This window comes from Eurosta solidaginis, chromosome 4, assembly GCF_040869045.1.
Source record: "Eurosta solidaginis isolate ZX-2024a chromosome 4, ASM4086904v1, whole genome shotgun sequence".
Taxonomy (NCBI): domain Eukaryota; kingdom Metazoa; phylum Arthropoda; class Insecta; order Diptera; family Tephritidae; genus Eurosta; species Eurosta solidaginis.
This window is the reverse complement of record NC_090322.1, coordinates 177,319,457-177,337,928: the sequence shown is the minus strand read 5'-3', so window position 1 is coordinate 177,337,928 and position 18,472 is coordinate 177,319,457.

Genomic DNA, 18,472 nt, shown 5'->3' with positions numbered 1-18,472 from the left:
GCTGGAGGATAAATGGGCCGCCAACGATAATGTTGAGAGAGGATTGTTGGCAGATAAGCGTCGTTTATAAGGGGTGGTTAGAGAGAAGTGGCAGGGTAACGTACCGGTACGGCCGGAACGTTTCGTGTGTGGCAGAAAATACCGACTTCAGCATTCTTGCATAAGAGGAACTGACTGCATATGTTGTGTAAGTGTTCGTAGTACTGGGACATCAGGAAAGGGTGGCAATAAGTGAGGGTGTTCTCTACTGGGGGATAATGGGGGGCTTTAGCGAATCCGCGTGGGCTTCTAATACCACCGCACCCCTAGGAGGCCGATCCGGAGTTGATGGATACTCTACCAGTAATAGCTTCGGCTGCGAAAGTCAGATCAACGCGTGGTTCCACGGGGAGCAGATAGCTTGGGAAGCTTTATCTGTTTCTTCTAATTTGCAGAAGGTTCTTTGGGAGCATCGTGATGTCCGAATGCGCTAAGAGTTGGTTAGCTCGAATGTGGAGTTGCATTGCAACCGGGTGCCATGATCGTTAGAACGGAAGAGGTGTTAGATAGGCCTCAAACCCCACCAAGGTGATTGTGTGTATACTAACATCATCGATTGGGACCAAGGGGCCTGGTCAAATCTGCTTTGCCTCGTATAATATGGTGCATCAGTGAGGTTAGGCTCACGTCGGCCTGTTCTCCTGCCTTATCCCGCCTATTGCGCATTTAACTAAAACAAATAAATGTATTTTCAAAATTAAGTACGAGAATTTTATTAAACCACTTAAAAACTTTAAATCACTTAAATTTATTAGCAGAATTCACACGAAATGCATTTATCTTAGAATTGTTAAGCTTTTCTGAAAACCACTTTCAAATTGTGTATTTTAAGTGAATGCATTTTGCAAATAAAACAAAAATTCAAAGCAATTAGACTTGCATAAATACATATAGACATACACAAGTACGAATCAAAGCTAAGCTTTATGAAAAAATCAACAGTCAACGCACTAAAGCAGGTGTGGAAATTATGTCTGAACGCCAGCTGATTCCATAAACCGGCCGGCCAATACAGCGGTGTAAAATCACATATCTTGCTAATGAAAATAGAAGTCGGTGAGCAATGTTAGCAGAAACAACCAGTTAAGTTATTTGAATTTACATGACTAGGTAAACTCAAAAATCTAATTACTTAGAACGTTCTAAAAATCTTGTCGACTTTGAAGTAAACTGATCATAACACCGGCTAGAAAAATCAAAACTATATTAAAACGCAAAATAACCAGAAATTACAGCCAATCAATTGGAATTTCCTCAAAGTGCCAAAAATATTTGACAACAAATACAAAAAGACAAAAATCAAAAATAAATAAAAATGTAACTCGCCTTGCTGAAAGTCAAAAAGGTCGCACCAATAGCGGCAGCAGTCACAGCCAAACTGCCGGCAGCTACATTGACAGCAGTTAGAGGGTTTGTCTGTCTGCCACACAATGTCCATGGAATCGTTCATGCGCAAGGTTTCTGCTGCCATGGCATCGACTGCAACTTGATCTAAGTGCACATTGTGGCTATGGTTCGCATGTTGTCTGTCGTTTAATGTTGTTATTGCTATTGCAAATCAAAGGCAACCGCTATTGCTACCTTCAGAAAGTCACATTTTTTCGCAAACCAAAATCAATTGTGCATTGTAAATAAATAAAAGTACAAAATCATAAAATAACAAGTCGCATGCTGCAAGTAAAAAAATCTAAACAAGTTGATAAAAGCAAAATTCCACACAAAATAAAATACATAAATAAATATGACGCCACCGCCGCACAGCGGCACGCTGACGCAATCTTACAACGCCGGTGTTTAGCATAACTACGCGCAACACTCTCTGCATCGCAGCCAATTGCATCAAATTGCAACTTCTTATTTATTTTTATTATTTTTTGTTTGTTATAGCAGCTTTGTGACTGCCACTTGGGTGCATTGATCTCGAAATGGCGCAAAAGCCATTGAACTATGCGCGCCGTCGCCTTACCGGCTGCGTTACCAGCTCTCTGTTGCTTGTGCAGCGTTTAGCAATGTTCATATGGCGTTGTTGCTACGAGGCCAACATGGCTATAATGCTAATTTGCGCTGAATAAGGGCATACGAATTTGGTTTTTCGAATATGATTTTTGAATTTTTTTGCATAACTGGCGGAAAGTCTATGACTTGCATATATAGTTCTTAGTTTTGCATGTATAAATTTAAAAATCTTCAAACTCTTTAAAATGTATGAACTCAAATTGAGTGGTATTTTATTTACATTACGTGCTTTTGTTTGGTTAAACATAATCTCAAAGATGATGACATAATAAAATTATAAAGATTCATATCATATGACATCATTTTATAAGAAATTATAATATGACATAACATCAAATGACGTAATATCATATCATTGCCTGCCAATAAAAAGTATCATTAAAGGCAAAACTCTCTACGGTTTAATACTGCACATACGGCACAATATTATTAAATCATATGTCATCTCAAAAAATATGATCACTTCACACGTTATAGCATCATCTGATGTATGATCATGTGATATGTCATCACATGATATTTGTTTCATTGAACAATCGAAAAGGTGGTTGGTCTTGTACAAGGATGATACTCATGTTGCAATCATTAGTTCATATCTTAGAGTTAATAAACTATCGATGGGCTTGGCAATAGTATCTATCTTTTATTTATAAAGCATTCAACCACGATGTTATAATATCACAAAATATACTTCTAGCTTCAAATTGCAGCTTTGAAATGTTTCAATTTGCTCTGTATTCTAACAAAATTGTTTAAACAAAAATATAATTTAGCAAAAACAGCTGCTTGCGTGGTTGTTCGCTGTAAAACAAACGTTAAAACACACTTTCATTCTGATTTGTAAAGACAAAATTTAGTATTTGTCCTATGAATTCACTTTTTTTTCAAAATTATAAAGATAGACGCATAAGCACATATAGCAAGTTCCTGTAAATTTTTATATTTTATGGAGAAGTGGACTAGGGTAAGATGAGCTCTCAAAAATCAATTTAACAATGCAACTACGTACTTTGGTAGCTTATTGTTAAGTTATTAGGTATTTGGCACAGTATTTTTCCGGAGAGTGGACTAGAGACTGATCTAAGCGAAAATATCTAATTTATGGGCGGTTTGTGAAAATCTAGAGAGAAAGATGGACACTCAGAGAAAGTCCTACATGAATGGATTCACACGTGAATGTACAATGAGACATACTGATACTGTCTCAGTATCCATCGTACTTCACGCCAATGAGTTTGTATTGTATGAGTGATGGTATGCAAAGAGAAGTTGTATGTACCCGCATTTTGTCTGCGTTGTACATGCGCGCATTCAAATCATTACCAAAGAAATTCATACATACACATGTCTCATCGAGAAGCACAATGAGATAAACGTTGTACAAGTTGTACCAATGAATATACTATGAGTACTAGGTACCTATATACTTGTTTTCGTTCTAAAACGATGTGTGCATTTATGAAAAGTTAAATGTTTGTGTTGAAACTATGAAAAACGTAACAAAAAATATGGGTATTTTTAAGTGACGAATACAAAATTTTGTAATAAGAAAGAAAAATACTAAATATATTTTCTTAAGAGCTAATAAACGTTTACAAATCAGCCATGCTGGAGAAATTTGCAATGTTTCCCGCCTTTCATACAAAACTTTCAAAAATTAACAAAACTTCAAAATATATATTGCGCCGTTATCCCTAATCAACATCAACTTGTATGATGTACGTATAGAATTATTCTAGGCTGAAAGTCATTGATTAGTTGGTAAAACGTTATTTCCCTAAAATTAATGCACATGCATATATACATAAAACTATTTTCATTAGACAATGAAAATCCGCGATACAAAACAATGGTAGGCAATCTCAATTTATGTGGGGCTTTCCCATATTTAGCGATCCTGGAACATGTATGTTGTGCATCGCTAATCACCATACATACACTTGTATGATGATAGACATTTGCCTGCCTGAAGGCCATCGATTATGGCCTTAAAAATGGGTTAGGATATATTTATGTGTATACATATTGCATTGTAGAAAAATTGCATTATCTGTTTCTTTAACTATTTATATAATTAAACGCACTTCAGTATATATAGAATACATGTACATACGCTTTGAAAAAAAAACGCGGAATAGAACTATATAAATAGAGAAATTAACTGAAGAAAGATCATACCAATGGATAACTACATTGAAGTTTCACCAACTAAACCACAATACTTTTTCTGAAGCTTTTTAATATTTAAAAAAATTAAAAAAAATAAGTGTAAGGCGCGATAACCTCCGAAGAGATCTAAGACCGAGCTTCTCTTCCAATTTGCGTCGTGCTCCTCTTTATTTTCTCTACAAATTGGCCGGACTGGACCTACATGTTTTATGCAGACTCCGAACGGCATCTGCAAGGCAGATGAGTTTTCACTGAGAGTTTTTCATGGCAGAAATACACTCGGAGCGCTTGCCAAACACTGCCGAGGGCGACCCCGCTTAGAAAAATTTTCTTCTAATTGAAAAACCTTATTTCTAAAATTTTGATGTTGCTTTGCCCGGGGTGTGAACCCAGGGCATACGGCGTGGTAGGCGGAGCACGCTAACATCACACCACGGTGGCCGGTAGTGCACAAATATATACATATATTATGGACCAATTAACATCAGCCAATTCACCGATGTCCGTAAAAAATCTCCAATTTGCCGAAATAAAGGAAAAAATAGTCAAAGGAGACGATAAAATCATTTTAACTGCCGGAAACAGCAAAGTTTGGAATATTTTCGGCAAAGCAAATATTGGCGGCAGCTTTTTGGACAAAGTAGTAGCTTGCAAAGACTGCAGTAGCGTTTTAACCTTTACAAAGATCACATCAAATTTAGTCAAACACTAGTGTTACAAAACTTTTACAGATCGAGTTGACAATAGGCGCCGAATAGATGTTGATGACGAAACAAGAAAGGACGTTGTCCGATCTGTTACAGGATGGGTTGTAAAAAATTGCCGATCGTTTCAAATTGTCGAGGATGAAGGCCTGCAGGAATACATAGAGCTTATATTGTCAATAGGAGCCAAGTATGGTCCAAATGTAGACGTTGAAAAATTGCTACCACACCCTACCACTGTATCCAGAAACATAGACAAGTTCTACAAAATTTCCTACGATGAAATGAGAAAAGAACTAAAGGAACTAAGTGGCGGATTTCTTGGACTCACTTCGGATATATGGACAGACACTGTTTCAAAGCATTCCTACTTATCACTAACGGTGCACTTTATTACAAATGCAAAATTAGTCACAAAACTACTTGCTTTTAAGTCCATGGACTCCGGGCCCTGTACCAGTAAGAATTGCCTATTTCAATATCCTGCTGAATACCCTGATTGTTTTTTCACGAACTTTTTCACAAAAGATCAAAGAATTCTGCAAAAAGTGACGGAAGCTTTGGAAGAATTTGATTGCTCCTTGGATAAAGCCATTATTGTTACGGATAGAGGAACTAACATGAAAGCCGCTTTCTAACATCACAACCACATATTTTGTATTACCCATTTATTGCACAATATCTCTTAACGAGTCAGCCGATATTAGCGAAATGAAAGAAAAATGTCACATGTCGTCAGGTATTTCAAGAAATCTGGAGCCAATGCACAATTGACAACAACCCTTAAAAGCATTTCTCCGACAAGATGGAACACAGTTTACTACATGCTACAGTCTCTCAAAAATAACTGGGTTGACGTTGGAAATATTTTGGAGGAAAATCGTCAACTGAGATGTATTAGTGGAATTAGCTTAAATGCCATAACAGATACCCTTAAAGTGCTGGCTAAATTTGAGGAAACATCAAAAGATTTGGAAAGTGATAGCTATCCAACCTTACATTTAGTAATAGTACATGTTTACTACTTAATGCGGCATTGTGAATCAACCAACGATGAGTCAGAATGCATACAAGATTTGAAGCTACGGCTGCGTACATGGCTTAAGGACACTTTACTTAGTAATTTAACAATGATTCATAAAATAGCTCTATTTCTGTTCCCACCCACTAACAATCTCTCCCAGTTTACTGCTGCTGAGAAAAATGAAGTCAAAGAACATTGTAAACTTTGCTTGAAAGGCTAATAAATGAAGACAGTTTGATAAACAATGAAAACTGTCGGCAGAATTCTTTTTCAAACTAAAATAATGCCTATTTTCCGGATTTCTCCAGCCTCAAAAGATACCTAGTAGTATTGACCGAGTACAAGAAGAATTGATGCTATATGAAAATATTTCTGAGGTCATGCACAACGATTTTGACGTTCTAAAGTGGTGGGAGTTAAATAAACTTAAATATCCTCTGTCATTCCAGCTAAGCCGAAAAATATTTAGAACATATATAAAAAAAACTTGCTTGCTTAAATAGTACAAGTTAAAGCTACTTAGTTAAAGAGATATTAATATCTAACATAAGAAAACGCATTAATATGAAAAATAAATAAAATCCTAAAATGGTACATTTATGCACTTTATTTTGTTATAATGAATGGGTTTTACACGGGCAACTAGTGTACATTTTTATAATTCCTTAAAATCCACCAAACTGTAGTTGTATACACAAGTACACCTGCGATACATGTAGTACTACTGAATATACAAGAATATACTAAATATACAAGTTGTAATAGTGAATATACAAGTTGTACTACACACATGCGTTGACGTCATTGGTTGTAGTTGTGCTGCATGAGACGAGACCGTGCAAGTACTTGTATATTTTGCTACTCACAGCCTTTTGTACTCATACCCATAAGTTCTCATGCCAGTGAATTGAATGAGTGCTTGTGCAAAATTTGTGTGAATGTATTCATAGGCATATTTTTGTGCATTCATGCAGGGGTCTAATTGGGAGGGTGGAGAGAGAAAGATACAAAGGGAAGGAGAGGGTGAGAGAAAAAGGGATTAAAGGATAAAAACATCTAAAAGTCATGCATGAAAGAAAAGTTAGAGCAGAACAACGTCTACCGAGTCTGCACTGATATCAGCTAAACTATTGAAATATAAACATCACATCTCTCTCTACGACAAAACAGCGACACTACTGCACGGGAGTCGTCTTGAAGTAAGCATTTTATGACGAGTGTGATTTAATCCTTTTACGAGCACACTACGATGATGAGCAGAGTGGCTTAGGCAGTACGTGATCATCATTATAGTATCGTATGATGTAACATCATATGCGATCGTTCATTTTCATTATACCGCAAAATTATATGTTGAATTGAAATTTATTTTATTTAATACGATATATATAATAGAAATTGATAGCGTGCCGTAAAGGTTTAGCGAATACTAAATCACATCATATACTAAGTATCATAACATTTTGTAATTTAAAACACTATGAAAATTAAACTAGGTTAGCGCTGTGTTAAGAAAGCTATTATTGAAAGCACTGAATAAAATATGAACCACTGGCATCACTTAAATATGTGGGCCACTGTGGTATTTTTGTTCAAAGATGCAAGGCGTTATCTATTCAAAATAAGCTCTATGACCAAGTTAGATCTAGCGGAACCGTGTATCTCATCTGAAGAAAGAATAAAACAGAGTGCCCTTTTTCAAAAAGGGCACAAAAGTTGTATAACTTAAATTGTTTAAGTCAAAATAATCTGGAGACATATTGAATGTTGCAGCAATATGTGTAAGTTTAATCATACACTAGCTTATGGCGTTTATATAAAAATATGCAAAATAAATAAAACAAATTTTAAACTTCTTTTAAGGTTGTGTATTTGCGAATTGAGGTAATGCTGAAAACCATAGGATCAACGATATCTTTTGTAATATTATTTGTAGTGTAAATAAAACTATTTTTCGATGAGCCAACCATGGTTGAAACATGAGTTGGTAAGATTGACTCGTGATACATCGAATAACTGTCATTGAATTTTATTGATGGGAATAGGAAATTGGAGTCGTTAAAAATGGAAAGGAGTAACTGTCTGTATCAATGGAATCCTTGATATTAAACGTTGGTGTTTTTGAAGTTTTCCGATAAAAATTAATTGCTTCAATGACATTCGGTAAAAGTTTTGTGATAATAAACCGTGTCCCATTACATAAGCGCGGAGTATCCAATTTACGAAGGATAATTATCGTGAACCCTTTTTTAAGGATCAATCGATTAGGAAGATGGCTTTGAAAAGCTAAGAAGCTCAACCAGACAATGCATAGCCTGGGATTCTTCCACGACTGTGTGAATAGACTGATTAGTTGTCCCGATCCCTGGTGGTTTTCCTTGAAATGATATTAACATCAGCATTTTTAGGTGCCGAAATTGTACTTTCTCGAAGCCCTTTAGAATTTGTATAATTAGACTCCGTATCTGGAAATAAATTAGCTATTAAAGCTTGAGGCGATTTCATGAACTGGCCGGTCCATGAGGACCTCACATAGACTGAATGAGTCCGTAGTGTTAGGCGATGTCATAAGTTCGCAAAATATTGCAGGAAAAGAAATGAAGTCTGGTGGTAAAGGAATAGGAATTTTGCCATTACCGATTTTAAGAAGTTGTTTAGCAAAAGCTTCTCCTGAAGTGTCTCCGCTCAAATGCGCTCTCATATTTGTAGAGAGAGTTAATTTTTCTACGATATGTCATAGGCATGAACATATTAAGCACGTTCACTTTGTCTGCGGGTATTGCTTTAGGAATAACTGTTAGAATTTGCCGCAAATCTGCAGAAAGTAAGCGGAAAGCACTACCCATGGTATGATCATTTCCCCTCAAATTCTTAAGAGTTCGGCCTATAGCTTCCAGCTACTGTTTATGAGTCATAGTGCACTCATTCTACATGATAAGCTTACATGTTTTTATAACCTCAATTTGGCCTGACCTTTGCAATCAAAGTTTAGGTGTTAAAATAACTTAAGTTTGTACGGCACGCCTGCTTTTCTCCAATTTCACATAATGCTGGTACTGTTAGGACTTAACGTCATATAGTTCATTACCAATTTTCCTTATTCTTCCGCTACTACATCCAGAGATATGCAGTATGAAATACTCCATTTGTATGTGAGGTGACACGCCTCCTTCTTTCTCACCTCACATTTTCTTGGTGGTGTTAGCGATCGACCTCTTATAACTCTTCACTGAGTTTCAATGTTCTTGCATGAATATTTTCAGAGCTACGCAGTATCAAAAATTACATTTGTATGCACCTCCCATGCCCCTTTTATGTATCGAAATTGTTTGTAGCCTATGAACATCCTTGAAAGGTTTCTAGTGGGTGCTTCAAATTTAGTTATGATCGGTCGATCCGTTTAGGACTCAACCCAATCTATTCCTACATATGTGCATAATTTGAATTCTGTATATATAGACATGCTGCACCAGTATGGAACGGATCTAAAACGATCCACCAAAAAGAGATACTAGCAGCCTACCGTATTATTTTTATACGAGTACCATCTGCTTATCCGTCGCTGTTCGACCACGCGATCCTTGTTTTATCTCGAAAAGTCCCAGTAAATCTACGGCCAAGTGAAATGGCCGACATGTGTGGCATTGGAAACGGCCGACCATCTGAAGATGCAAAGAAAATCGCAAACGCGTCACGAACATTAGTTACGTGGAAATAAAGGTGGGAAGAATCGAGGAAATGGCACTGGACCTTCATGTAAGTTCGGAATATACTAGAATGGTACAAACGGAAGCACGGCGAACTAAACTAACATCTCACGCATACGCGTATGATAGAGGAGCATCCTTTCTTTCCACACTGTCCCACCGAATAGGAAAACGCAGAAGACGTCATATTTCATTGTTCTCGTTTCCACGGCGAACGCCTCTCTGTGCACAGAGTTTTTTTAGAGCAGTCTTACATTAGGAACTTACTTCCCCTAATGTGTAGACACATAAATTGTTGGTCTACTGTGAGTAGAGATGACGCGATTGATACATGCCGAAAGAGAGCGGAGAAAAAGGTGCATAAGAAGCAGTGGCAACTAAGTCGTCGCACCCAGCGCACATTTTGAAAGAATTGCTTAAGAGCTCGAAATAAATACTTTTTTTACTTTAGTGTCACTAAAAATTCTATGAAAGTAAGGTAAGAACCTGCTGTCATCGAGCAAAAACTAAGCGCATTTGCGCCTTGGCAACCCCGCCACTGTTGGCAGCTATAATTTCTAAATAGTAAAAGACTTCGTTAATTAGGATCCAAGATCAACACAACCATCAACATCAGCTCTGAAATCGAATCGAAGAATCCCTCTTGCCAATGAATGCTACTTTGGACTAGGTGGGCAAGTGAAAAGTAAATGAAAATCATGATCTACAAGTCCCTTATGGAACCCATCCTACTATATGATGCAGAAGCATGGACCATAACAACATCAGATGAAGCGGCTCTAGAAGTGTTTAACCTATCCGTCAAAACGAAATACTTAAAAAGATCAGTAAAAGTGGGACATCTCATATAACTTTTATATAAGTCTTCCCCTTTTATTACTGAAATCTCCTTTTTATTGCCGGCTGTTCAATTATAATTATTATGATATTATGAAGAGGTATGACTGAAATCCGCCGTCTGATTAAACCTACAACTGTTGGTACCACCGCGTTCCACAATAGAGTTGATTTAGTCCCTCACTCTTTCTTGTAGACATAAATTAATAGTCATATTTTGAATTTTATTTTCTATGATGCGATTGTTTGTTGCACTTTTTGTTAGGGCTAGGGTTTTTTAAAGACTTGCTGCATCCAAAAATAACCATATACACTCCTAAAACTATAATATTAGAATCCCCATCAACTCCTCGTTAAACACACCTAGACGTTTCGTGTACTGGGCCCAGTTGTTGTTGTTGTTGTTGTAGCAGTGCTTCGCCCCACCTAACAGACGCGACCGATCACAAATTGTCATAAATATTATCTAACGGGAGTCCAAGGAAACTTGCTGTTTCAACAAGGGTGGACCATAATGAAAGGGGTGTTAGAGGCGTTGGTTCCACATTACAATTAAAGAAGTGGTTGTTGTCATGTTGAGACACATTGCAAGCGGGGCATACATTTTGTATATCGGGGCTGATTCTGGATAGGTAAGAGTTTAACCTGTTACAGTATCCAGAACGAAGTTGAGCAAGAGTGACACGCGTTTCCTTGGGGAGTATGCGTTCCTCTTCCACAAGTTTTGGATACTTTTCTTTGAGTACTGGATTCACCGGGCAATTCCTGACATAGTGGTCCGACATCTGTTTGTGGAGTTCACCAAGGACCTGCTTGTGTTTTTGCTTCATACGGCTGGGTTCTCAGGTGCCGTATTTCCTCAAAATGCTTACGAAGATGACTCCTTAAGCCCCTAGGCGGTGTTGGTTCATCAATCAGATGTCAGTTTGAATGCCCTGGTGTCTGGGTATTCAACAGGAACTGTTTGGTTAGCATCTCATTTCTCTCCCTGATGGGGAGTATTCTCGCCTCATTATGTAGATGGTGTTCTGGGGACATAAGAAGGCAGCCCGTGGCGATTCTGAGAGCAGTATTTTGGCAGGCCTGTAGCTTCTTCCAGTGGGTAATTTTTAGGCTTGGCGACCATATGGGTGACGCGTAGTACGTAAACGTCTGGCCAATTGCTTTGTATGTAGTAATGAGCGTTTCTTTATCTTTTCCCCAGGTACTGCCAGCAAAGGATTTGAGGATTTTATTACGGCTCTGGATTTTTGGAACAATCGCAGCTGCGTGCTCACCAAAATGTAGATCCCGATCAAACGTCACACCCAAGATTTTGGGGTGTAGGACAGTCGGTAGCGTAGTGACATCGATGTGGATGTTCAAAATGGTCGACATTTGGGACGTCCATGTTGTAAATAAGGTCGCGGAAGATTTAGTCGGTGATAATGCCAGGTTTCGCGAGGCGAAAAAATTGGAGAGATCAGGGAGGTAGCCGTGGGACTAGTCTTTTAGCCCTGTTAAATAGCTAACCATGTCATTTTCTGACTTGGGCGCTAGATTCATGATAACTTGTGCTTAAGACGCCAACCATATCTACTAGTTTCATTCAACTTTTACCCCTATGCTAGTTGACTCTTGTACACCATTATCACCTGCCTAAATACTACACCCATAGCATCTAACTTTCTTGCTGTTACCGATGGCGCCCAATTTACTGTGATCAAAGATGGCTTAAGCCATTCTTTAATGAGACACCATTACCACTCCTCTTCAAATCATTACGAGGGCGTCATAAAGTCCTTGATATCGTTCTCTACGACCTGTCGTAGATTATCCAGAAAAGGATCTCCCTGTCTGCGCTGTCTGTGTGAGCTCAGAATTGAGAATTGACATACAAAGAGCCATGAAATTCGGTAGCGGCTTGGCTATAGCTAAAAATAAAGATTTCTTTGACGACAGTGGGTTTTTATATCCAAACCGCGGCAGCCTGATACTTTTCTCTGGATGACACTATAGTGGCTAGGTAGTCTTTTTTTCATTTTTTTATTGGACGTTGGGGTAGCGCACTACCCTCAAGTGGTCCAATGAAACCAGGCTAATCCTGTTCATGTGTCCGCACCCCGTGGGACCGCAGGCGATTTAGTCGCCACTACCTCGTATGCGCATTTCTCTGCGCTCCCTTTCAGCATGCATCAATTTCGTCATTATAATAAAGGCCATCTTGCTCACAGCAGTCCAACAATCTATATGTCCGCACATTCGTGGAACTAAATTCCTAATGGAAGGCTCCTCTCCAAAAACTCTGTGTACAGACAGTATTTCGCCGTGAAAACGAGGGCAGTGAAACATTTCATGTTCTGCGCTTTCCAATTCGGAGGGACAGTGTGGACAAAAAGGATCCTCCTCTAACCCACGCTTATGTAGATATTCCTTGAAGCCGCGGTGCCCGCTCAATATCTGCGTGAGGTGGTAATTTAGTTCGCCGTGTTTTCGCTCGTAACATTCAGCTATATTCCAGACTAGCATGAAGGTCCAACGCCCTTTTCTCAAATCTCCCCACCTAACTATTGTTCGTGACCTTGCACTTTTCTTAGCATCTTCAGATGGTCGGCCGTACAGATCGGCCATTTAACCTGAGAGTAAATCTACTGGGATTTTCCTGGATAAAACATGGATCGCGTCGTCGGACACCGTCTGATAAGCACATGCTATTCGTATAGCAGTAATGCGGTAGGCTGCTAGTATATCTTTTTGGTGGACCATTTTAGATCCGTGCCATACTGGTGCTGCATATAATATTATAGAGCTGGTTACGTTGGATAATAGCTGACGGGTAACTTCGCCTGGGCCGCCGATGTTGGGCTCCACTAACTCTAGAAACTTTCTCTCCCACCGCCCTGAAGTGCTCTTAAAAATTATTTTTGAGTCAATGATTACTCCTAAATATTTCAAGGAAGGTTTTGAATTTATTAGATAATCTCCTATGGTTAGGACCAACTCATCCACAGTCCGCTTTGAGTTCACCAGAACCACTTCTGTCTTATTGCTAGCCATCTCCAGCCCCATGTTCGTCAGCCATTCCTTTATTCTTCCCACGGCGTCATTACATAATGCTTGGAGCAGATCAAGTTTCTTGGCCACTGGTACTACGATAATGTCATCTGCATAGCCGACAATTTCTGTGCCTCCGGGAAGGTTGATTTGTAGCACACCGTCATACATCGCATTCCAAAGAGTTGGACCTAGAACAGATCCCTGAGGGACACCGCCCGTGATGTTGTGCTTTCTTGGTCCCTCATCCGTATCAAAAAGGAGTACTCTGACGCATAGATAGCTACCAATTATTGGGAGCAGGTAAGCAGGTGTGCCAGAGTTTCGTAGCGCTGTCATTATCTGCATCCAGTTCGCGGTGTTAAAAGCATTTCTAATATCCAAAGCTTTCAGTGCACAGAGCTTCCTTTAACTTTGGCTTCCGGTTATGGCTCCGCGGGCAATATTGACAACTGTTTGTATTGCATCTATCGTGGATCTCGATTTTCTAAATCGAAACTGACTATTTGACAAGCCACCTGGGCTTTCCAGGGTCTGCTGCAGACGCTCACTAATAATACGTTCGAGAATCTTTCCTATTGAATCCAACATAGAAAGTGGCCTGTATGAAGATGGCTGGTCGGGCATCTTACCAGGTTTCAGCAAAAGAACCAGTCTTTGACGTTTCCATTAGCGGCGGAAGACACCTTTTTGGAAACAGGCGTTGAAGAGATCCGTAAATACCGATGTTCTAGAACTTATCGCTGATTTAAGAGCTATATTTGGCACTCCATCCGGTCCTGGAGACTTACTGTCCGCAACTCTTTGTGTTGCACCTAGCATCTCCTGCTCTGTAATTTCTGGAATTTCCATTCCTTCGAAAACCTCACGTCGATAGGTCCGGTTATCTTGTGTCGGAAAAAGAATTTCTACGATTCTTCTCATTAGTATCGGGCATGTAGGCTGCTCTGATTTCCGCCCTTTAATTTTCGCCATCACGGTTCTGTAAGCCAATCCACAAGGATCAAGATCAGCACTATCCATCAGTTCCTTGAAGCAAGCTCTCTTGCTCTTCTTTATAGTATTTTTTAAGCCTCGTTCTTTGGGCTATGTAGGTATTGTGTAGCTCATCATATCGTGGCGACGCGCGTGCCCTCTGTACCCTTCGCCGCGCCTTGTAGCATTTTCTACGCTCCTCCGCTATTTCCTCGTTCCACCAACATACCAGAGTCCGATTTACTTTTGCGCGACTTCTGGGGATGGCAGTATCACACGCCATACCTAATGACCTAGATATTTCAACCGAAAGATCTTCCGCATGTGCCCTTCGTATTACGGCATCGTTCCATACAACATCAAATACTTCTGGTTCAAAAAGGTGTTGCTTCCATCTTCTTCTTTGCAGTTCGTTGCCAGTGTCGAATATTTCCCTGCCACATTTAGAAGTTCTAGCCTCAGGGGTGTAAGGCTTTCGAGAAGAACTCTACCTCTTTTGGTAGTCCTATTACTACCCCATACAGTTGACCATGCATTGAAGTTTCCACATATTATAAGTGGGGGCTTACCCTGTGCTTCTATGGTCATCCCAAGAATCATGTTCTCAAACTCTGTGCTAGTCATGCTCGGAGGTGCATAGCAACTAAAAATTTATATTCCTTTGATTTTTGCCTACGTGAATCCTGCCACTGTCGGTGCCATCTTTTCCTGCGGAAGAAGTCTTCCTGGTATCCAAATTGAGGCTTTCCCAGCCGAGTCCGTAAGCCAGCCTGAGCCCTCTTGGGCTCTTTTAAGCTGCAGCAACAAATCTCCTTTTGCCGTTCTTTTAATAGTTTTGACATAACCCCCTAGGGCTTTTAGTTCATCGCAACTCCTCACTTTTCGCAGTATGTCAGCATACGTAGCGTCTCCAGCCTTCGAAATTATGATTGCATCCGGCCTAGCTTTAATCATTTTCTTCCTAATCGCCTTTTCCTAATCTACCACTCTCCCGATTTTTGAGCTGTGGCGTCTTCTGTCCTTTCGACCGTTTTCTGGTTCAGTGACGCTTGCGATTTTACTCGCTTGTGACTCTCCTCATGTCTTGGCGTAATGTCCTTGCATGAGATCGTGGGATTCGCTACTTGATTTTCCTTTGTCGAATTCCTCTTTGGTCTCTTTCCTGGGGGTGACGAGCTTCCATCCATAGCCGTATCATTCGAAATTATTTTCTTCTTTAGGTCCTTTACCTCCAGCGCGGACTCTATGTACAATGCCTTGATTATGGAGGCTAAGCGCTTTGTTTCAGCGTGTATATTACTACGCCCTTTAAAAAACTCAAACAGATCATCAATTGATCTCCCTAGCTTGGTCATCTTGTTTTCGATCCCTGCTGAGGCCTGAGGATTTTGAAGATCTTCTGCAGCCTTCTTAATGAGGTCACTTAATGACGGAGTGCCTGTTTTAGTCTTCCCCTGTCTTGCCCTTGGAGTAACAGCCGGAGGAGCTTCTTGCCTGCCGGTGGCTTCCGCTCCTTTTGGTTTTGTCCCCGTGTGCGACGAAACATTTTGACCTACGGCCGATAGACCAGTTCCTTCTCGGGAACGAGGTAGCTTTCGTCCCATAAATGGGTTGAACGTTCCTTCCCTATCTTGATTTTTATTTTTATTTTGGTTACTCACTTATGTTATTGGGTCCCCACTTGGGGCCACTGTCTTAGTCCGCAAGTACAGTCACTTTGAATTATCCCGTTGTTATCTATGCGAAGGCAGGGAGGCCACGTGAAGGTTGACGCAGTTCCTTATGAGAACTGCGTTCAGAGCCAGATCAGCGGGAGAATCTCAACCGAACCTGCACCACCAATTTAATGGTAACGGTCTTCGAACGTACACCAAGGCCTGCCAAGGTTTTAACGGGACGGAGACGAATGTCACATTAGCCGGAAAGTCGTTTTGACGGGGTGCCAAGCCGTGTACTAAGATTTCCGAATGTAATACTCGCAAGCCCTTAGCAAACATATCCAAATCGTTATTCCAGTATACCTGAAATAAGACCTTATTGGGTTCAGTCTTAATATGCTATCAAATATAAGCTCTCTTAACAATTAAGAATTGAGCTTTTTTCCTTTCTGAATGTGTATTTCTCGCCGCGTAGTTGCCTCCCCATCTTGGGTAGGTATTCCCCCGGTGCAGCCTCGATGTGTGTTATGGACGCTTAAATTACGGGCGGCATCTATTCGCCCCGTCACTGGGAGTTCACAGGGTGCATGAGGCCTTTTAAGCCAAACCTTCATCGCCAGCCGCTCTTGGTCAGGGGCTGCTTATTTGAGTATTCGCAGCTAACCTAAATTAATAGGTCGTTGACTGTTTGCCGGCAGTGACCCCCTTGACCTGAGCTCAGCCAGGCTAGGTAGTTTCAGTATACCCCTCCTCCAACACTTCCTCCGCTGCCGTCAGCTCTGAAGCACCGATCCGCCTCCACCCAGTCATCCTTGCTGGGAATGTTTGCAATAAAGTTGCTGTCCGCAAATTTGGACGTCGCACAGTGGCTGTCTGTCCTTCATAGAAGAAAACTATAATTTTTTAATATGCTAGAGGGATGGCTTTTACCTCTCCATCTGGGAGGACCGCTTAAGCGCAGGACTGAAAATGCTCCTGCTCGGTATCCTTCTATATCCAAGGATAGGATAACAATAATGATCTTAAAAGCTCCACCATACGAGGTAAAGATTTATCTGAACGTATTGGGAGTCAATCTCCAATATTTACCATTGTCACTTTTACAAGTTTATAAACCTTTCTTCTGACGCTGAAAGATGTTATCCTTCCAGTTCGTAAACTACTAGGGATGCAAATATAAATCTGCATTTGCTTTTGTTGCATATTTGGTTAATAAAGCAAACAAAAAATATATGAAAAATTAAAAAAAACAAGTAATGAAGGCTAAGTTCGGGTGTAACCAAACATTACATACTTAGCTGAGAGCTTTGGAGACAAAATAAGGGAAAATCACCATGTGGGAAAATCAACCTAGGGTAACCCTGGAATGTGTTTGTACGATATGGGTATCAAGTGAAAGGTGTTAGTGAGTATATTAAAAGGGAGTGGGCCTTAGTTCTATAGGTGGACGCCTTTTCGTGATATCGCCATAAAGGTGGACCAGGGGTGACTCTAGGATGTGTTGTACGATATGGATATCAAGTAAAAGGTGTTAGTGAGTATTTTTAAAGGGAGTCCGTCTTAATTCTACAGGCGGACGCATTTGCTAGATATCACCATAAAGGTGGACCAGGCGTGACTGTAGAATGTGTTTGTACGATATGGGTATCAAGTGAAAGGTGTTAGTGAGTATATTAAAAGGGAGTGGGCCTTAGTTCTATAGGTGGACACCTTTTCGTGATATCGCCATAAAGGTGGACCAGGGGTGACTGTAGAATGTATTTGTATGATATGGGTATCAAATGAAAGATGTTAAGGAGTAATTTAAAAGGGTGTGGGCCTTAGTTCTATAGGTGGATGCCTTTTCGAGATATCGCCATAAAGGTGGACCAGGGTGTTTGTACGATATGGGTATCAAATGAAAGGAGTTACTGAGTACTTTAAAAGGGAGTCCGCCTTAATTCTATAGGTGGACGCTTTTGCGAAATATCGCCATAAAGGTGGACCAGGGGTGACTGTAGAATGTGTTTGTACGATATGGGTATCCAGTGAAAGGTGTTAGTGAGTATTTTAAAAGGGAGTGGGCCTTAGTTCTATAGGTGGACGCCTTTTCGAGATATCGACCAAAATGTGGACTAGGGTGACTCAGAACATCATCTGTCGGGTACCGCTAATTTATTTATATATGTAATACCACGAACAGTATTCCTGCCAAGATTCCAAGGGCTTTTGATTTCGTCCTACAAAACTTTTTGATTTTTTTCTTAATATGACAAAAAAAATAAAAGAAAATTTCAAAATGAGCGTGGCTCCGCCTTTTTTCGTTTAATT